This window comes from Pygoscelis adeliae, unplaced genomic scaffold (genome assembly GCF_000699105.1).
Source record: "Pygoscelis adeliae isolate BGI_AS28 unplaced genomic scaffold, ASM69910v1 Scaffold413, whole genome shotgun sequence".
Lineage (NCBI taxonomy): Eukaryota > Metazoa > Chordata > Aves > Sphenisciformes > Spheniscidae > Pygoscelis > Pygoscelis adeliae.
In genome coordinates this window covers 1,465,328-1,475,924 of record NW_008824403.1, presented here as the reverse complement: position 1 = coordinate 1,475,924, position 10,597 = coordinate 1,465,328, and positions in this window count along the sequence as shown.

Genomic DNA, 10,597 nt, shown 5'->3' with positions numbered 1-10,597 from the left:
GGGAAAATGTTTGTGGGTTTTTTCAGATTTACAGTCTCAGCCTCAAAGTTCATGAAAGAAAAGTGACTAGTTTGGCTTACTGGAAATAATTCTGGATCAAGTTAAGAGTTTTATGCAGAACGAAAGATGAGCGAATGATCTTTTCACCAACTTTCTCCTTCATTACATTCTAAGATGTGACCCTAACATCCAAAATAGTTAAAACTGTGATCTTTCTGTTGTATTTCACGAAATTCTGATGGAATGAGTGGTGGTGGTGGTGGTGGGGGAGGTGGAATCACTTTGTTACAAGGAAGATTCGTCACATTTTCCAGGGAAGTTGCTTGGAAGAAAAACCATTTCTTTTGAACGATTTTGTAGCACTTATTCTTTGAAGCTCATTCTTGTCTCTTCATAGCCACAAAAGAAAGGAAATACCTGCTTGCTCATCCTCCTCACACACCTATTAGGTAAGCAAATCCTGGTTTAGTCATTGCACTCCACTGCAGATGAACAGGAATGTGTGGTGGAGCTGTTCACTTAAATGGCTGTTTTACTGCTGCTTCTTCTCTGGGGCCAAAGAACCACAGAAAATATTGGGAAGACAGATTGGAAGTCAGAGGCATTCCAGACCTACTAACAGCAGCACAATGAAAACTGGAGACCTTGAATGACAATAAAACAACTGAGTTGGTAAAAACTCAACTGATGGAGCTCTCATGTGGAACACATTGTGTCTACAATGTTACAGGTCATTTCCTTTGCCTTTCTCTATAAACATGTTTTTCAAATTGGTTTCAAGTTGGTCCAGCTGCTTCAAGCTCAGTGTATTGAAAGCATATTAATATGACAGATAACTAGCAGCTGTTGCTGGAAAATTGACAAAGCGAAGGGTAGATGTTGCTTCGGAGGATGAACTTGTGCTTTCAAACAAAACATCTTCCTCGATATTTTGCTTCTCTATGAGTTTTTCATTGCGAAGGCTGGGCCAGTGACACTAAGAGGTCACATTCTTTCCAGATATAGCTCTAGCACATGTAGCCATGCCTTATAAGAAGCAGATATGCTGACGGACTCATTGGTCAAGGCACTGAATGACAGAGAAAAGGTGTTCTTAATCTCTCTGCAATTGCTCTCTCTGTTAAAGAGGATACTGACATCTGTTAACCCTGCCTCTGATTTATTCCTATCCATAGAAGTATTTCTGTATTGAAGATTTGGCGATAGTGTATGTAGCAATACACACGCTCCTGATGAAAATCTGTGTTCCAGAGGTGATCTAATCCATTTAACCATGCCCTACCTCCTATCTCCTCAGTTCAGAGTTTGTTTTAAAATTATTTTTTTCCCCCCAAATCCAGTTTGGTTATAACACAGGAAAGCTACACTTTTCATGACTAAAAGAAATATCATTTTCCTTTCTAACCGTGGGGGTTTTTTGTTTCTTGTCTAAAACACTGCATGCTTGGCCTGAGAAGGAGAGAAAAACACCACAATCCATTTAACTGGCAACATTACATTCTTGTTTTGTATTTAAATCCATCAAGACACGTACTGCTTCAAGTTTATTGCTGTTATGATCCTACAAGTTTCACACAAGTCACATTGCCTGTAGCTGTCAAATACCATACAGCTTCCTTAATAAGAGAGAATAAACATACACATACTTTGATCTACTTCACCGCTTCAAAGTCTAAAATGCACTCTGAGACCTTTTCACGGGATTCCAAACAACAGTTATTGAGAGGAGTAATTATGAAAGTAGTAACTTTCTCACTGATGTTATTTTTCTATAATTGAGAGTTCGGCGGTAAGAGCATTATGTTTCTTTATATTTTTTCCCCACAGTGTAATCTACAAGGACTTTTGATTTATACCATTTTTCTTTTATAATTCACACTGCCCTGAGGAACTGCAGTCAGGCAGAAGGCTAGGAGACTGGAGGAATGCAGACAAACTATGGAAGTATATATAAACAACCTGACAAGCACAAAGCATTAAAAAAAAATAAAAATCTGCATTTCAAATAGACTTGCATCAGGAGTTCTTAAGCTTGTTTCTGGGCTAGGCCACACGGTTAGAGAAAGATTGCCTTGTGTAGTCTGTTTTCCCCCATTCAGAAATTGTGCTGACCTTCATTCCTTTTATAATTTTCTAGCATTACAGCAGCAATTACTTACACGGAAAAAGGGTTTAATGTATGTTGTACTTCTTTTAATGCAGTTTAGCATCTGGAAACTCAGAGGAAACAGTCTGTTTCCTAGGGACCACATTTTGAGAAGTGCTGACTTAGGCCACAGTCCCATGCAATCACAAGGATGCAACTGTATGGAGCTCTTTGCAGATCATTACAGGGGGCTATATAATGTTACAAGTTAATTTTTTTTTAAGTTGCATTAATACTATTTCAGGTACTTATTTGTGGTTTTTTTTTCCATTTCTCCCAAATTACACATTAATAACGTAGCTGTTTAAGGTTTATGCCCTTTTAGGAAAAATGTTATCATCTTGTTATGAAGTAGCCCAGTGCTGAGAAAAAAGAAAAATTTGTTTTAATAGAAAAATCGAAGTTCTCGGAAGTGAAACCTTTTATTTACTTTTTTTGTCTTAGCTCCTCTGAAGTCTTGTTTCAATATCATTCAGAACTAAATTCTTTCAGATTGTTGTTTTTAACTCTTGTATGGATCCTGAAAGGAGTAATTTCTGATTTGTTTGCCAGCTAGACCAAATTTTTAAGGCTAGGGGAGAGAAAGGAGTTATATTTTACATGTAGGGTCAAATAACTCACAGGTTTTGTAATCTAAGAACATTCTTCATTGCAAATCCACAAGGTTTGAAGAATTTTATACTTTTTGTAGGTCTCTAGCATCAATGTTTCCAAGGTTTTACAAGCTCTGCAGGGAAAATGATGAACCTTGTAAAGCATGTGTTCACAATACAAACGGTTCATCATAAATATAAGTCACCGTGACCCATGCCTCTTTCAGAATGTACAAGTCGCAGCATCTTTGAACTGTATATCCTGCTATCAGAGTTTGTTAGCTGTTTGGTGGGAGAGACTGCAAGTTCTGAGAGAGTCAAAGGTAGTTCAAGAGTATCGATCTTAATGATTTCCTGTGAAACACCACACATTAGAGGAATACCATCCCAAGGGACAAGAAGCCAAAAAACATCTCAAATTGTGCTGAAGCTCTGCCAAGGCCTTTTCTAATTGTTCCAAGCTTATCACAGGCTGTATTTGTCTGGTGTAAATTAATGTTGTCAGTATCTTGAACTGTGACCTTAGCACAAGGCCAACACTGTTTCTAATGAATAGCAATGAGTTTGCCTACTGTTATGAACTGCAGCAAGAGTTGAAAAATCTGAAGCTGATGTCTAATAAGTGAATTATTCCATTAGTTTACCCTCTGCTGCAGAAGTAGCCTCTAAACCAATAGAAAGTTTCTCACAAGTTAGCTAGTCCATCGCTTTGACCCAAAGCAGGACAACCTGTGTCATTCCTGATAGCTGTCTGAACTACCTCTTCTTAAAATCTTCCAGTGCTACAGATGCCGAAATTTCCCCTCATAGGTGTTGCAAAAAGAAACGATAACATCTTGAAAAAAGCTGTTCATGAATGGATAAAATTGGTTGAACTTTGAAACACGGAAAACAAGTCTGGTTTCTAGTCTAACGAGCTGAGAAGAAAATGGTAAAGGAGCGTAGCTACAGGTTCAGGGCTGTACATATCCCATCTGAGCTGCCTGCTAAGGAGTTTTATCACTAGGCCAAAGCCAGACTGCGCTGCGCTTCTCTTCCCTGCCTGTTTTTTTAATGCTTGTCAGGTGGACTGTCTAGGTTTGGGAGAAACCTTTGGTTTGTCTTAAATCACCTTAAATCTCCAACTAAACTCAGACCTGCCCCCAGGTAAGACTGAGTCTTAAAAAGCAGCTAGATGCTAAAACATGACTGAAATTATTTTGGCAATCCCAACCAAAGCACTCCCTCGTTATGAATTCTGAAGCGTGATTTATGTAGGATCCAATGCTAGTGTTAGGTAAGCTTGTGTGGAAAACTTTTCCTTCCCGGTCTCCGCTACAGCCAGCGCTCAGCCCCTGAGACCTCTGCCAGACTAACTTCAAACCTCTCAGCTTTCTTCTTTCAGGATTGGGCCCGGTGAGGGGCACCAGGGTCAGACACAGCCTAGGACGGCCAGGCAGGGCCGTGGAGACGGGGACAGGCAGGGGACAGGCCCGGCTGGGGCGGGACTGGAGACCGGTGTCCTTCAGCATCACCGGGGCTAGGACAGACAGCCCCAGGCTGGGATGAAATGGGGTCCCCGGGCCAAGGGTAGGGCGGAGAGGTCCCAGGTGGTGCTTGTCAGGGTCGTTAAGGCCCATAAGTGCCCTCAGGGCTCCTGAGGTTGCTCCCTCAGGAGCCAGGCTACAGCCTGGTGCACGCTCTGGGGCAGAGCCCTGCCAGGAGCTGCGGGGGAGAGCACAGCGCTCAGGCCCCCCCTCTCTCTTCTGTGGCAGGGCACCCCTGTTTGGGCTGGGGTCTCCGTAAGCCCTGCGCTGGACGGGAAACAAACTCTTTGTGCTGGGGGGAGCGAAAGACTGGTGTAACTGCCTTCCCCTTCAGCTGGGGGCTTGCACCAGGCCACAGGACTAACGCCACAGCTTTGCCAGCCGCTGGCTGCCCAGCAGCGAGAGGATGGTGCTGCTTTCTGGGTTAAGCTGATGGTTTGGTGGGCTTTGACAGAATAGAATTGCAACGAGCTCCTTGCCCTTTGTGCTAGCTGATAAATGAAGTGAACAGACTGTCTCATTTCATGTTTTATTGGTCAGTGTCCCGATGAAAGTGCGAATGTGTTATCTGTGAGCTGTGTCCGACGCAGGGAACGTGAGCTCTGCCAGCAGTGAAGTTACACCGTGGCCGGGTTTGTCCGTGCATCTGTAAGAATTTATATTGTGAGGATTATGCTTGTTGGGCCAGGAAAGAAAGTATGCGGCCAAATCCTGATCTCAGTCGCACGTGTGCAGCTCCCAAGGCAGTAGGGCTGCATCCTGCTCAGCGCATGGCCTAATGAGGTCTTGCATGATTGCAAATAATGTGGACGGCACACTGGAGAGCAAGCGAACAACTGTTCCTTGTTTTGCTGTGCTCTCTGCACTGCAGCATCTGTTTTGCTTCATCATTTTTTGAAAGAAAACCACAAATATTTTTCACTAGGGAGCTGATAAATAACAGTGCTTACATTTAAAAAAGATTTTTAGAGGGTGTAAAAGTGATTTTTTCTGATGTATAAAGTGCTTATGTTTGGATTTGAGCATTAATTCACAGATTGTCTCTTACTGTTTTGTTCCCAGCTCAGGAAATCCTACAGGGTATTCTCCCTCAGGAAATCACATGGGGCATTGTCTTAGCTTGACTTATTTTTATTTGTGTATCTAACTTTGCACAGAATTGTCTTTCACAGCAGCATTTTTTAATGGAGCCTTGTATTTCTTGGAAAATTCGGCAAACTGGGGAGTATTTAACAATTTGTCAATGAAACTTTAAATGAAATTTGTTGCAACTTTGTGGATGCACTTGATGCTGGATTGATGGGTGTGATGTAGTAAACTAAGTAGCTATTTTAAAGGTCTGTGGTCGAAAGATTATATTATGTTTTTTCAGTCTTAAAACAGCTGCCTGAGAGGAAATGTATTCTAGCAAATGGCAGACTACATGTATAAACAGAAGCAGGGTTAGCCTGAGTCTAGTCTTAGTACTTCTCCAATACTTTGTATTTCTGTAGTACTTTTTGTCCTTTCTTCTAAATGCACGTTTCATGTGGTATACGACAGTTCTTGTAGAGAAGTGGGTTTAGCCCTTTCTGTCTTTCCTATTCTTGAGATCACAGAAAAGGTTTAAAAATTATTATCTATCAGAAAGGATATTTAAACTGTGGTGGGGTCTTTGTAAAGAGAAATCTTCAAAGGTTCATGTTATGACTGGGTAGGTTCTGAGGTAAGCTCAGCTGTTTTTGTAATAAGAAATTATCTTTTTTTATATATATAGCTTTCTAATGGCTCAAATCCATACTGTCTTGTTTCTGAGTTTCTTAAGTAAATGTCAGCTTATTGTATTGTTGTTTATCCAGCATCATAAGTATACAAATGAATTTACAGAGCAAATGCATGGACTCGTCTCCCTTGTCTGCGCGACCTTTCATTTTAAGATTAGACATAACAAGTTGGTCAACAACCAAGCAGGGGAAACAGGGTACACATATGAATTGGAAAAGGACAGAGAAATCGCAGGGCGCTCTGCTCTGGTGGGGCTCTCTCCCTATCAATCAACTCCATACAACTCTATGCTCTTACCTGGAAGAGCAGAACAGGAAAACCCTGCTGCTTCTAGAAATGGGTGGCATAAGCACAGGAAGAAGGTGGTCACCTCTTCTCCTGGACAGAGAAAGTGGCCTGCAATACTTATCTGTTTGACAGATGTACCCGCTTGGTTGGTTGGGATGGGGACTGCTGCATTTTTACCTTGCTTTATGGTTACATGCTGATGGTGGGCTCTGAAGTGGTGTTTGGAGTAAGCTGTTGTCTGTCTAAAGCTTTGAGCAATTTTTTTAATTTATAGGGTTAGGATTGGACCTTTCAAAGCTCACTGAAATAACGTGAGTAAATCAAAGCCAAGATTCTAATAAAGTTAGAGAATGCCTCTTGGGTCCCTGCTATGAAGAATCGTAAAAGTTCTCTGTTCTATGCAAGCCTTGTTGTATGACCTTTAAAACAAAAAACCTTTTACATTCCATAACTGAGTAAAAGTAATTTTTAGCTACTATGAGAAAGGTGTATCTTTGTTTACATCACGGTACAAATGTTGCTAAGTGCTTGAAAGACTTAACGTAGACTTGACTTTATTACAATACTGATTTTTCTTTTTATAACATTTATCTTTCTGTCAGTGTTTATGACTAAATTTATTAAAATTGTTTCACAACTTTCTTTCTCCAATAATTCCTTCACTGTAATTGGATTGTGTATTTTTCCACTGTTGTGCAGCATAATGTAAGTACTGGGTACTGAAGTGTATATTAGAACTCTGATTGGGTGACAAGAACTAATTGCAGTTATAAATTATTACATAAGCCTCCTATTCTACAGTGGGAGCTTCAGTGAAATGCTGGCATTGGATAATTAGCTGGTGCTAATCTTTGTCTTCAGTTTTGGATAGTCCAAAGATTTGATGTTTCCTTTCCCGAAATAAACAAAACCAGCTTCCGAATTGTCAGAAAATAACAGTAGTTCTTAAGGGCTAATCATTAACAGCCTTTGTCATGGGGTTGTAATTGTTTCATGAATTCTGCTTCAATCAGGGAAAAATACGCTTAAGTGCCAATAAAAGTTTTTATGCTGCTATGATTTCCTCCTGCCTCATCTTCCTCCTCCTAATTTATGGCTTTATTCCACTGCCTCTGTTACTAAGCAACACTGTACATGGTTTTAATGCAAATGACTTCAAACTCTCTGATAGTGAGGCAGAATAACATCAGGTTAATTTCCTGATTAATATATGCTACAAAGAAGTGCTGTGCACTAAAAAAACCCAAAGAAGATGGCTAGGAAGCTGCCTCATAGCATAAGGAAATAAAGTATTTAATTTTTCTGGTATTTTCTAGATTGTCTTGTCTGTATTTAAAACAACCTTTCCAAGCAGATGGATCAAATGCTTGGTTCCATCATTTTGACTCGATCTGTTCCGTGTTGAACCGCCCAGCTGATTGCACAGTGTACATGCCGTGATGATGCAAATAGTTTTCTTGTGGTTGCATGCTGTATTTTCATCTCTGTACAAGAGGAGATAAAATGATTGTTCAGATGCTATTTTTGCTCCATTTCTAAACTTAATGGTAGCATGTGAGACTTCTTGGAACTGAGTGTTGTCTTTTCATTCAAGCCAACAGTAAAAGTCCAGCTGATGTCAGTGTGAACAGGATTCAACCAGTGTTCGTGCTTGTTTGATAAATTTCTTTTGCCTGCCACAGTACCACTCCTCATATTCTTAAAGCTCTTCCATATTGTGCATTGCAGGTGACTGCATATTTTTCTCTTTTTTCCATAATCGTAAAAATGCAGTCTCACTTAACAGGCTAGCAATTATAATCTTGTCCATACAGCAATACCATTTTAGATGGAAATAAAACGGATTTCAGTACCGCACTACAGAAATCTTAGGGGCGGTGTTTAGACTGCAGTGTTTGCTCGCAGGAACAGCTGGTTGTGGCCAATGTTTGCGGAACTGCTTTGACTTTAGTTCTCTAATCAATGGCAATGCTCGCTGTTACAAGGTGGAATTTGAAAGTCTAAATGTAGAATATTAAAGGGTTTAAAGTATACTTAAATGCATGTTTGCAACTTTGATTCCTGTAATGCCTGAAGATTTATACCTTTCAAACAGCCTGAGGTAATATTGACCCTTCAGACAACTTCTGCCTTTTAGATAGGCTTAGTTTGAAATCTACCCATTTTCAATGTAATGAAAGTAATAGCGTGTAATGCAGCTCTAGGAACCGCATCTGCATTGAGCTGTCTTCAAGTCTTTCTTGTTCTGTGTGTTTTTGAATTTTTTCCCTCTGCTGAAAAAAATATTTTATCTCCTGTTACTTAAAGAGGTCCTCTGAAGGAGAAAGAAATACTGAAATGACTGCCAGCAAAATCCTGTCAAATGCACAGTCAGCAGAATGAATAGTAGACCAGAAATCTAATTTAAATTTAAAAATAATGTTTAAATTGTGATTCAAAGCTTGTGCACAAGAATGTTTGTTTTCAAATTTGGTAGAGACCTCCTGAGAGAATTGCACTGTGCTTTTGGGAAATCAAACATTTCCCAAATTTAAAGCATATAGAGAAAGTCTTAGATTCCTTTGTTTTCTGTGAAAACACACATTTAAAAACAATGTGGGATCAACACAGTTATGGAGCACCTCCTTAGTACTGCCCATGTGTTTTTCTCCACTGTTATAGTGTACTTAACAGCTATGCGTGAAATACTCTCTGTGGTTTAGGAGAAGAACATATAGTAGAAAAAACAAGTGTTAAATGTAGACATGGTTAATTAAATACAAGGCTTTGCCAAATAAAAACAAGCCATAGTGTATTTTAGCGCAGCATGCTGGTGTGCAGCAGGGGCATGTGTATGATATGTGCTAGGTGGCAGTCAGTATTCTATATTATCAGTAAATGCAATACTGCAGGCATTGCAGGTATTTCACTGTAGGCGAAATTTAGGGATGTCCCCATCCACAGTATTTTTTTTTCAGAATGCCATTGCCTCCATGGCTGTATTGGGCCAGAGGAGTAAACTTTATTTGCAGTAAGTGAAACTGGATTCCATAAATGTGTGTAGAGCACACTAATATTCTGTGCAAGTTTTGAATGTCGGGGGTGATGATCTGCTTGTAGCTGGAAGTTATGGAGCTTTGCAGTGTCAATCAGCTTCTCCTGTGACACAGGCAGATCATCAATCAAATGATATCGCAGGAGAGAGAGAGAGAGGCATGTTCTCTCACGGAATAACCTTGTCAAAATATTTGAATTAACTTGGCAGAAAATTTAGCCTTTAAACAGCTCCAAGATAAGCAGTGAAGTGTAAGGAAAATTTTATCTTGTACATAAAGTTTGCAGTCTTCTTTTGGGCTGGAGGCAAGACATCAAAACTGGAATATGCCTTTAGATGGCTTTTAAAATGTACTGTACACTTCTCTAGTGTCTTGACAGTATCGTGATTCGGTTCCACATTTAAATCCAACGTGTACTTGGGGGTCACAGTAATGAATGTTGATGTTGTTTTGGCACTGATCTGTCAAGCATATGCACATTAGTGGTGAGTCCCACAAGAAAACTGAAGTTAGATGCTTAAAGAGACCATAGGTAAAAGAACTGTAGGAGCACATATATCCCTTGGTAGAATATTATCTAGACTTGAGCAATAAGTACAATGTATTTTTCCAATAAACATTTGAAGTTTTCTTTAATTAACAGGAAATTGAGTCACAAACCCTGTTGATCACAACAAAGTTACGTGCAACTTCAGAATTTCTGGGGTATGAGCTGTATGGATAATGTGCACTTTCATTTAGAATCCAGTGTTCTCATCAGACTCTGTACTTTGTTCTGCTACCTGTGCTGGGAGTTAAAGCTAAAAACACAGTTACTGTAGGTTTGATGAGAAACAAAACTTGGAAGAAACAATCTAACTATATGGTGAGAAGATTAAGTTAAACCAACACTTATTTAAAGTTATTTTGGATTGTTTAATATTTTCAGTATTTCAAAATACAATCAGTCTGATGTAGATGTTTCTGTGGAAAATGCTTACTTTTTTGCAGTTATGTTAGACAGAAACCTGTCTAAAATGTGATAAATTTTTCTGCAACAGAGCAGTGCATATCTACTGTCTACTCCCATGTAAAAATTACAGCTGACAGTACAGAAAGCTATCATAGATAAGCAGAGAAATTCAAGAATACCAGAAATACAATTTTGCTGGATTTAACATGTATACACTGCACTGCATAGTACAGTCTAGTATATAACGTAAAGTATGCCCTTCTGCATGCTGCTTTACGTTTCTATCTAGAGTA